Source organism: Anarrhichthys ocellatus, unplaced genomic scaffold (assembly GCF_004355925.1).
Source record: "Anarrhichthys ocellatus isolate YVR2014 unplaced genomic scaffold, GSC_Weel_1.0 scaffold59, whole genome shotgun sequence".
Classification (NCBI taxonomy): Eukaryota; Metazoa; Chordata; class Actinopteri; order Perciformes; family Anarhichadidae; genus Anarrhichthys; species Anarrhichthys ocellatus.
In genome coordinates, this window is record NW_022280089.1 from 1,970,206 (window position 1) to 1,982,407 (window position 12,202).

At 39.2% G+C, this 12,202-nt stretch overlaps 1 protein-coding gene across 2 annotated transcripts in view; it reads left to right on the top strand.

Annotated features, from left to right (window-relative positions):
• opcml (opioid binding protein/cell adhesion molecule-like) overlaps positions 1 to 12,202 on the top strand; it is a 313,601-nt gene that overhangs the window by 286,297 nt on the left and 15,102 nt on the right. The gene's annotated exons all lie outside the window — the stretch shown is intronic.

Below are 12,202 nucleotides of genomic sequence, written 5' to 3' on the forward strand. Positions count from 1 at the left end.
TGTGTGTGTGTGTGTGTGTGTGTGTGTGTGTGTGTGTGTGTGTGTGTATGTGAGCGTGAGAGAGAGAGAGGCTGATCAATATTTCCTTTTACAAAAAGGAAAATATGGATTTTTATTTATTTATAATTTGTAGAACATGAACATAATTTGTAATGGTTGCACAAGAACTGTAGATCAGCAATTTAATAGTTTTGAAACTACATTATAGCTCACAGAGCCAAATCATCAACATTACAGTGGAGGACATTGCCATGGCTACTCGGAGGTCAGCTGTGAGTCAATGAATAAATGAGTCCATGCCTTTTTTTTTGCATCTGAATGTACTTGAATTTGCACTGAGACGCATAAAATGTGTCTTAAGAGCCATTAGCAATTTTCCACAGAGAGGCCTTCACTTTTGTAGCTCACTTATGAGCTCTGTAAGTGACTCCCCTATTCCTTGATAAAGTGGCTCATTCTGTGCTTCAACACAGGACTTCTCTCACTGCTCTGTGACAGAAATCAGCCTAAGATTTCATGACAGCTTCTCTGACAGGTATTGCTGTTGGAACCGTATGGGATGACAGGTCATCTGTAGAGGGCTCAGAAACGCTACACGCTAAGTGGCTGCAAGAGAACAGATGACAGCCGCTCATCCACGTCGGTGGACGAGGCTGTCTGAAGCTCAGCTCCCAGGCTGCACTGTTTGGATGGAATCCTGCTGCCTCCTGGCTTTTGATCCCAATGATTTCTGTTTAATTAAGCCGTAATGGTGATCACAGAGCAAACTGTCTATGTCCAGGTAAACATCATTGAAATTGTGGCGAGTGAAGCCAAGAGTTGCCTATCATCATTAACGCCGGGTGACATCCCATAATTAGTTCAGAGTGAATGTAATGGTGCCGAGTCTTGATAGCAATTCATCACCCAGAATTCAGCGGTTTGCATAAATCCATAGATATCTAAAGCAGTGGCACTCGCTCGTCTTGCTGGACTTCAGCCTAAATGTCTTTTGTTCTAATGTGACCCACCTGCTCAGTCATGCCCCTGTGCATGTTTCCGCTACTCTTCCTGTAGGTTTCAAAGGAGCAGAAACATTAATGAACTGTTCAACAGACTCAGGCTCTTTGGTCCCTAAAGCGACGGCTAATGGCTTGGGATCTCTCCCGAGAGCTCGCTGAAACCTTCTCAACTAAAGCTCCTATATCAGATCATTATGGAGTCTTTATTTTTTTCACATATTATAAAGCCAGTCGCACACCTGATGAAGCTTGAATGCAACGCGTATTCCCAGTTCATGTCATGTTTCCTTTCATCTCGCGCGTGTTACCACCATCTCCTCGCTGGCTTTGTCAAGTGCCACAGGGGTGCAGCTGAGACGGTGTGCATGAATGCCTCGCCGGTGGATCGTTATTAATCATCATCAGGTGGAATTATCAGGCTGATGCAACACAGACTTGGGGATTTCACACTCCAGTGTCACACTGAATTTCTTGAGATTTTAGCACTCCATGCCAGCTGGTGATAAGGGCAGGCAGATTTTTTGACAGAGTGATGCTGTAAGACTGTAGCAGGTGACAAAGTGACGGCGTGCAGCTTTAAATATAACTGGTCAGCTCCAAAGTGCCTCAAAAATCTGTGTTCCTCATGACAGGGGCCCCTTTTCCACAGTTTCTCCTGATTCTGTCATTCACTGGATAAAATACATGCTCACTGTGCAACAGCTGAGGCTGACGAGTAGTCACATCCTATGCAGGTTGTTTTTTGTCGGGTACAGTGGACAGACTTGTTTCCATAGTGCCACGAGCTTCAGGAGCTGAAGGGAGAGAGACTTCTCACTAAGGTCAGCAGTCAGACACAGTCAAAAGGTTTTGTACACATTACGTCTGGTCTATTTTGGGCAATGACGACAACTGAGTGAACATTTTGAAGAAACAAATTCAATAGAAAACTGTAAAATTATGTTTTATGAAATTTTAAAAATTAAAAAATGTTTACTTTCCATAGTGCTGTAAAATCCCTTCTGTTGAGACCAATGTTGATGAGATGTGAGCGGTCTTGATTTTCTAAACATCAAGGAAATACAGGGATTTGGGGGGAGTATTGACTTCTGCTACATTATGGTAAAAAGAAGATTGAGGCAAATTAATAGATTTTCACAGATTTTTTGGGGGATATAAAGGAAAAGGTTTCTTTTTATGAATTTCTATGAATGTGTTAAATATTTGGGTTATTCCCCAAAGCCATTTTTAGGCTAGGATCATTTTATATAATCCATTTTACAACCCTTCTAAACATTAAGAAGTGCTTCCCAAAAGCCTCCGCTCTTAAATAATCATAGATCGACTTCTAGAACGCTAAAGGTCTTTACAAACAGTTGCAACACTTTTTCAATAACACGTTTGAATTGCTTTGTGCAGGCAGAGGACCAACTACCAGGATCCTATTGACTCAGAGCAGCGTCTCTGATACACTGTTGTACAACTAAGCTACTGTAAGATATTTTATTGAGTTTCTTTTTAATGAAATGCTCTTAGTGAATTTAAGTTCCCTCTGGTAATCAGTGGATCAACAGTGGATTTGCACTGCCTTCGTCAGGGTTGAAAGAAGTAATGAAGTTTACCGTTTGGTTCGGACGACGGAGCTTCCAGGTTGATGTTCAATATTTATATTAGCTCAGAAAAAATATTTTGCTTTTTCGCGACATAATATTGCTGCTGTATGTGACATAGTCATGACAAAAACTACAGCACGAACAACTATAGCACGAACCCCCCCCCCCAATTGTTTAAAGGCATTACGAGGATCTTTCTTTTAGTGTTAGCTTTAAAGTGACAATATACGGTATAAAACATCTGGTCGTGTCCTTTAGGTCAGGGGTCTTCAACGTTTTTCAGGCCAAGGACCCCCAAACTGAGAGATGGAGCAGGGACCCCCGACTATATATATTGTATAAAATTGTGTTTTATATTAAACTGGGCCTAGTGCCATGTACTGTATAAACATACCTCTTTATTGTGCATTCAATACTAAGCTATTCAAATAATACACAGGTTCATATGTTCACGTTTTTATTTTAAACATGTGCAAGGTACAGTGAGTAGGGAGGCCGTGCCACTGCCATTTATAAACACACCTGTTATCTTTCATACAATACTGAACTATTAAAATAATGGACACATTCATGTTTTGAAAAAAAAACAACATTTCACGAGCCCCCCTGCAGTACCTCCACAGACCCCCTGTTGAAGACCTTTGCTTTAAAGTATCTGCACTTTGCGAAGTATGTGTTTATCATAGACAGTAACATGTTATTCATAGGAGACAGGGTTTTATAATACACTTCCAGGAATGGAAAGTAAAGAGAAAAATGACACTGATGTCTTTTTAAAAAAAAGAATAAATAATAAGTGGATGATTGCACTGCAGATGGTATTTTAATACTCTGTGAAGTCTTTTCATGTCTGTGACAAGATGGTTTGGATTTGTTATCCTATTGTTCTTGTGGAACTTAGTATTTGGAGATGAAACCAGTGACGATAGAGAGAAGCTGCTGATTAACGCGGCTGGGTTAGCTAATGTGGAATCACTGACTGTATTTCAGAATGTGACGGCAGAAGCTTAGACTACCCACAAACTGCTTTGATATCGAGTTAGCAATGAGCAAATTGTGAAATCTAAATGCTTATGTGTTCCCAGTATGATAAATATTGGATATATTAATATCTATTTGCTCAGTAAACATTGATAGATGTGTAGATGGATTAGTGTTGGCTGTTTACAGCATTAGCTGTAAACAGCCAACACTAGCGCTGTTGCAGCGCTAATGCTCTGGTATTCTGTCTTGTGTTGGCTCTCCTCAGATGGAGATGATAATAAAATAAGATACTGTGACTGTATGAATTTTTTTTAAATAAATACAAAACATTGTTAGCGGTTTCTCAGTGCTGAACGCTCTGCTTAATAATGGCTCAGTTGCTAATGCTAACTAGCAGGTCAAGTAGTCTAACGGCGCTGTTGTTTTAAGGCAGCTGATGGTGAGTCACAGAGCTGAGTGCTCTCTCTCTCTCTCTCTCTCTCACACACACACACACACACACACACACTAATCAGAGGGATATACTGTATGCTGCCATGGGATTGTGTGAAATCTGTTGCTGCGTTCTCGCTGCACACAGGCATATCTCCTGATTAGAGCTTGCAGGCTGTTGGGGCTGTGGTGTTGGCTTGGATGAGCCAAATGAAGTCGGCAATCTTTAGAGGTAGGTTGTACTGATGCCACTTGTAATGAATCTTGTCCCCTGGTTGTTAAGAAAATCAATTGCAAAAATGCTCTTTTATGTTGCATTTGATATGTCGTGCTCCCGGTGCTGGTGTGCTCGTGCTTTCAAATCACAATGTGCAAACGGCTCTTTATGTTGGGAAAGTGGGAAGTCCTTTGTTTATTTATTTGTTTACCAGGGACAGTGCACATTAGTCAATATATCAGTTTCCACCTAATAACTAGTTTGATATAATATATTTTCTCATATTAGAATTGTTCAATATAATCGCTTTCCATTCATTGTATCATTCAGCAACATTACTAACTGTATGACAGCTTAATATGTAAATTAAATGTTTTGAGCAACCTGCAGAAAATATTCATATTAATGTAAAAAAGCTGGTTTACACTAGCTTTATAAGAATAGTAGGAGGAGCATATGAATACCAGTACCCTTAATAGATAACATATACTGTAGGGCACAGCAGGAAGACAAGTTGTTTTATTGCAGCGCAAAAATCTTCATGTTGGAATAATTCATAATTAACAGTTTGGCCAAAAGGGATTTTGTATAATTGATTCATTTTGAGAATGATATGTCCTTTTGTTTTGTTGACAAATTATACAGTTTTTACGCAAATGTGTGTGTATCACCAGTGAACGTTCTATTCTACAGTGTCCCCTAAAATGAGATGAAGTGTCACACAAGCTGTTTCAGTGAAAACACGATAGTATTAAGTATTCTGTTGTATCTTGATGGGTGTGTGGAGGTGTGAACATTTCATTTGTCTGCTTCTACCCAGCGATGGGGATGTTTAGTTCCTCGGCTGCTCATAAGGGCAGTAAACATCCCTCATGCTCTCCCATTATTTTCACTATAGCTGCCTTCTTATCAAATGTCAGCAGTCTCTTAATTAGTCTGCTTACAAAGAAGTCACAATTGGGAAGCCAGGCTTGTCGTCCAGGGACGATTTCATATCGCAATTAGAGGTATTGCCAGCAATGATGGTCAGAGGTTTATTATGAAATCATTTGCACCAGGGAATGTAATAATTGCTTGAATGTTAGCCTGTAGCATGTCCGCATTAATTAACAATGAACTGCAGGGCTGTGTGAGAGAGAAGATCCGGACAAAAAGCCAGACTCTGAAAAAGCTGCACACTGAAACCGAAGCAGAGGACAGTGATGATGTCACATTCACATGCAGATATGACCTCCGATCACAGATCGGGCCTGAAAACCTTCCTGCTTTGTTTTACTTTTGAATTATACTCTTGCCCTCCACAGAGGAATACCACAAATTCTTCATTGTTCCGGTTATATCTGTGAGAAACTGGAAGTTCAATGTGCACAGGCTACAGAGAAGAGTGGGATGATTTGAAGAGTAGCCTTTGCTGCAAATTGCATCCATGGAGGGTAGATTTGTATTCAGGTCGGGGCAGCAGCTCCACAACATGTGTATTAAAAATAAAAATAAGAAAATTGAAGAAGAATTCATAATAAAACCCCACCAATAATCAATTGGAGATCAGCTGGAGATCTTAATAAAATATGCAAAAAAAGAAATAAAGGCCTAATTGTCTGCATTTGAGGTTAATAATGAAATAAATCAATTATTCAGAGTTTACTCTTGTTAAGATTCACCTTCATTTTGGCAGAAAACATCAGTCAAAGTTTCCCCTTAAGGCCAATAAAGACACCACAAATGACTAACGTAGTATGATAGAGATGAGCAGCATGATATAGCCAAGCTTTCCGAAGTTTTAGACAATATTATTATCAATTAGAAACAGTATTTATTCCGTTTTTATATATTTGTTGAAGACTAGATGGTTTCTTTTCTTTTCCTAAAAGCTGTTTCTGACCAGTGCAATGTTAAGATGTGGTGCAGGAAAATCTGCATGGCAATTTACTGCATGACAACACACCAGGTCCGCTGTGAATTATCCTTTTTGCTGTGTTCCATTTAAGTCACAAAAGAAAAGAAAAAACATGTTCCTTATTTCATAAAGTGTCTGTGTACCAGGGATGTGCGGTCAGGGGATGCAGGTGATTTTAATGATAAAATAAATATTAATATTTGTCCACTGATCTGTGCTATAAATGTAATTTATGTATGATTCCAATCATTCCAATAATCAAAATTGCTGAATTTGCGTATGTCCTGTTCAGACAGAGAGGAGACACGCGAGGTGAGGCAGCGAAAAGGGATAGAGCATCCGGTAATTTTTCAAAATAAAACACTATGTGCAGCCGGATCCCAGCGCACACGCTCCCGGTGGAATCAAATATGTACCTTACGTGTGTGTGTGTGTGTGTGTGTGTGTAAAGAATGCTGATATGAAATATGAAAAACAACCAGTAGTCAATGTGTAAGCAGTCAATTGAATGGTGATTTAAGCTACTCTATTGGGTTCATATATTTGTAAATCTGACTCTGAGAGGCAGTGCCTCACCTGCCACGAACTTCACCGCACGTCACTGCTGTGTAGTCAACAAAAACCCATCCAGAGAGAGAGTGAGTGTCTAAGGGGCTTATGTTAACAACAAAATACATCAATTAATCACACCCCAAATTTGATGCTAACGCTAGCTGTTGTGGCTAGCCCCGTTCCGTGACCAACGTATAATGCTAGCAAGTGCATATCAGTTACGTTACCATCTCTTTTGTATCCCAGCTTCTGGACCATCTCAAGCTATATATTTGTCCTTGCAGTCGCTGTTTTTCTCTTAGTTGTTGCAAAACCAAATTGATAAGACATTCCTCCATTTTGGCGGCAAGCTACCTGGAACTGTACATGGAGGTGTGACATCACTTGAAACAAAGGATTTGATTGTTCAAACATATTTATACAGGCAGAAATCCGCTGAAGTCGAGGTCCGTCCAAATATTTCTTCCATCACAGTATTCCCCCACAGTTTGTACTGTGCGCTTTCTAAACCAGCATCACTTCTATGAGCTTATTATTGTTGGCGGCTGCATGGAGGGGAACATTTCCATTAGTTCTTTTGCTCTCAAGTAATCTTTTCTTTTTTTTTTTTTTTTAAATGAACAAATCATTTTAACAGTAGCAATAAAGCCTAAATTATTTGGATGTGAATCTGTTACTGTGGAGCGCAGCACTCTGGAGCTCTTAAAGGAACGAGGACGGTGAACGAAAGTTAATTTTAAGAAAATGAAGTGCCTTAAACATGCAATTAAGAAAGACACATTCAGTGATTCATTATTATTACTCTTTATTTTGGTTCACTTATTGAATTCAATGTTACAATTAATTGTTTATTAGTGTTTCTCTGCCTGTATTTTACAAATTACTTAAAAGAAAAAAACTGTAGAATAAAGATCACTAAATATTCTGAACTAATTTGCATCTATCCATGGCCGTGATCCTTCTGTCAAACAAATGCAAAGATGAAATGTTGTTTACATTCATAAATCCCTTTGACATTGAATTTTTTTTGAATAACAGACGTCCATCACCTAACTTTTTTCTTTCCAAAGTCAGGTGAAGCTGAGGCAGTCCCTTTACGCACAGACAGATGGTAATTGAGTGAAGGCGTGGTGGTTAATATTTAGGGTGCATGCTAAACGACCACTCGAGCTCTAAAGGGCATATGGCACAAGTCATACAGGAATTAAATGGTGAGCAGGAACAGAAGGCAGACATCTTCTTCACCTTTCAGCTGACAAAACAGCCTCTGCATAATATATTTCGATGCACATTGTTCTGGTGGAAAGGCGTCAACTTTTCTGACTATTAGTTTACCCAGTGGGGGCCTGTCATGCTGGTATAGTGTGTAGTTAATACCTGCAGTTACACATTTCAATGTAATAATTATGATGGATGTCAAATGCAATTATGTCATTTTAAAATGACATGTATTGCTTGTGTATAAGGCCTGCACACGCTGCAGCTGCCCGCTAAATAAGACATAGGCACTCTGATATAAATATCCTGATGCCACCTGTTGCTCAGTGTGAAAAAAAAAAAGAGTTAAGTGTGTGATGTAATATAATAAAGAGTTCAGGATATGACAAAAGATTAGAGAACAAAGATTCAATCTGTGGCTCAGAAAGCAGGATCAAATAGACAAAACACGCCTGGGGCTGACGTCTTTGAAGAGCAGTCACAGCAATATTAAGTTAGCTGTCCATGTTTGTGAAAGCTAATAAAGGACAATTCTTTTTTTCTCATAGTTCTCAATATGGGTTATGATAGCTGCATCTGCCCCCTCAGTTGTAGAAGTATCAGGAATCGAACCTCTGGCAAAATAAAGTATATCAGGGCAAATGATGTGAGCCTCCGAAAGCTTTCCAAATAACCTTCAGTCTTAGACACATAAACACAGGAAGTAGACCCCAGGGTAACCAGCCTGCCAGCCTTATTGTTATCCAACTAGCATCTGTATATCTGCAGTAATAAAAAACATAACAAACATATGTGAAAAATAACCTGAAACTATTCGATTGCTCTGTAAAGGAGGTTAACCCCTTTGGTCCAAGTGACCTTATATTCTTCCAGCAGATGTTAGAGCGGTGAAACAGTGTTCAGCACAGCAATGCTGTTTTGTTTGTAGATGCACAGCTGTAATTTCATCCATGGACAGGTCTACTCCTTCTAAGTCTCTCATCAACAAGTCCCACTCTTTGCAGCCTCCATTGTTTCCTTCTCCTCCATGAGATTTAAGTTAGTTGTGATAAATATGGTTGCCCACCAAAGTGAAATGTGATAGTACACATTCTTTGATGGGCAAGTTCATGTCAAGTCTCAAGTCTCTTATGGTTGTAATGAGCATATTGTCATCTGCTGCATGTCACCCGGTCTGCTGAGAACACTGTACAGCATGTATGGTATTATCAACACTCCTATATTTATTAGCATAGGCATGTAATCATAACTGTCACCTGTATTGTAAAATTACAATACAGTCTCCAAATGATGACACTTAACACATCCCTCTGGCTTCTCAAACCCAGTGTGATGGCGACCTAATAAGCCTGTAACTATACTTGGTCAACAATAAACCTGTAACCTGCAGTTAGCAAACAAACAAATAAATGATTCAGAAAAGATTGGTCATGAATCACAAATCTCGAGTCCAATCGTTTTTTGAGAGCAAGTCTCAAGTAGAGGCCATACTTCTTCCTCACAAATGCACAGAAACATTGGCTCAGTACATTGCTTGCCTTTCATCTACACAAAATGGTTGATTGGCACACATTAAATATTTACATAATGTACTTAACACCCTGACATCTGTGAAACACACAACAGGTTGTCTAACCGTAGGAGCGGTATTCAATATCATATTAACAAGAGGCTTGTAATATCCATACGTGTGAAGGGACTACATTTACTTTCAGCAGAATTTAATATCTGTTATGGGGTAGTGTAGTAGGTGGACCCAAACACACACTTACACAGCAGGTTTACTCCAGCCAAAGACTTTATTTTAATTATGCAGGAGGAGACAAAGAATAAACAAACAAAAACAAAGGCAACTGTCCACGGATAAAAGTCACTCCCCCTTGAAGCCCCCCTAAAATGTTCTTCAGCCCCCCCAAATAATTTGGCATTATTAGCTTTTAAAAAAAAAAAAAAAAAAAAAAAAAAAAATTTTCTGGTGATGTCATTAAATTAAACTATTGTTTCTCACATGGACAAGTTATTTATAACTCTAACATGCTACATATGTGCGTGCGTTCTGGTTTGTATGTTTTCTCCCCCTTCAAATTACAATCCAATAGCCTATCATCATACTTAACGATATAAAGTTGACACTGTCAGGTCCATTCTCCATCCATTGTGTGCGGCCCCTTTAAGAATTAGGATTTGGGAGTGACACGGATATGAAAGCTAGTTTATCCGTCTTTCCTTTACAAGTAGGAAAATTATTTCTCTCTTTATTTGAGAAAAGTTCATATTTGTGTTGTCAAATTTCAATATGACCCTGCAATTCTGTCTCCTGTGTTATCATATACTGAATGCAAGCAAAACTACAGAGCAAAATCACACTCTTTCTGATTGAACCAATCTATGAACTGTCTGAAACAATGGATATCCACGGCCCCAAATGGGCCCCAAAAACAAATTGCCCCCCCTTTCTATGAATCCTAGAAACGCCCCTGGAGACCAGACTGGTAACTGGACGGACTGACGACGCGCCGGGGAAACGCCGAGGTCTTTAAGCCAGCTGGCGGCGATCACCGGCATGAGCCACAGCTGAGCCTAAGGAGAGAGGCGTGGTAGTGGGCGGAACACGGGGGTGGAAACTGTAGGCTGACACAAAAAAACAATAGATTCTTTATTGTTGGAATGCTTAACAGCATTCCAACAATAAAGATTTGAAGAACAATAGTTGAAATGCTTAACAGCATTCCAAAAATGAGCATTCTTGATCTATGCGCATCTAAACCTCACATTGTTGTTACAGAATGACATCACTCTGCTGTAAAAGCTAGTTTGTTAAAAACTCATCACAATGATATTTGGGCAAGTTTCCACGTGTAGCACATTATACCATTCAATAGTAACCAAGCACATTTTCACATAAAACAGGATGTACAAATTTTCCTGAATGAGAAAACAATGAATTAGAGTTTTAACTTAAGATAAAGCAGGTTGAGTAACTATCATTAAAAACACTTCTTGTTTTACATTTTACTGCAAGAATAACTGGTTTTGTTTCCAAATGACAGGCTGTTGGGCGTAATAAGAGCAGATTGGCACAAATAACAGCAGCAGCATAAGAGAGAAAGACTCCCTTCGACAGCACATCTTTTTTTTTATATATATGTTTTTGCATTCCATGCAGCAGTTGATTAAAACAATAGTGAATATTATACTATTTTTGTATTATTTTTTTTTTGCCAAAACAGTTTTTTATTATTTTTTCATTGTTTCCTGTATTTTCCCAGTAAAATGTCCTTGTGTTGCAATTGTTGAATGAAATGAGTCCCTCTTAAAGAGTAACAGAATGAAAACCTTTTGCTGATCCTCTGGTTGAACGTTTCAAACCTGGGTGTGCTCTGCCCTGAAACCACACCGGGTCCTGCAGCACGGTAATGACTTAAACAACTGGATAAAAAAAGTTGCATAAGAAAAAAGATTTCAGTTTTTTTTTCTTCTACTTTTTAAGACATTTAAAAAGTAGACAGCTTTCTGCAACGGATCTAAACCATAGATAAAAGTCTCTCTTTGTGAATCAAAACCATTTTCTCCGGTAAGGAAATCAGACTTACTACAAACCCATCCACCAGCCCAACCACTCCAACCTCTACACCGTTACTTTCTAACACTTCTTCCTGCATCAGTACCAAATGCTGGCAATGAACATAAGTTGTGAGGTGCAGAATCTTTAACATGGATCTAATTCCAATGATATTGGGCTATGTCTAATGAGGTCAGTGGTGAAACAGCATGGAATTCCCCAAAGCACAGTTCATTAAAACCATAGCACTGGTTGATTTCAAGGAATCCTCTTATTTACCAAAGGTCTAATCCAATATTTTTTCCAGAATTTACACAAAGCCTTTAAAATGCTAAGGTGTTTAAGCCCCTGATAAAGCATGACCGGCAAGAAAAGTAGTTGGATTTAAAGTTAGATTTACACAAGAATGCAGACTTGCAGGAATGTTCAGCTGCAACAACTGCATCAAACAATTAAACAGCAGTAAAACTGGCCATAGCAGTAATGCACTCAACCCTATGGGACTTTTGCTATCACAGCAGCTCTGCAGCAGTGTGGTAATTGTTAGAGCTTCGTGGGAGCAAAGTCCTGTTGTTGATGCATTAGTCACGTTGTGGTGCTACGAACAGAGGAGAGGACTAAGGGAGAGGATACGACTAAGGGAGAGGAGAGAGGCTACTCAGAAACAAGAGCAACAATGGTTTCCAGTACAGGCTTCTGTATAAAAAATCTGTATGACTACAGCCATCTTGCCTTTCATTGTGCCTC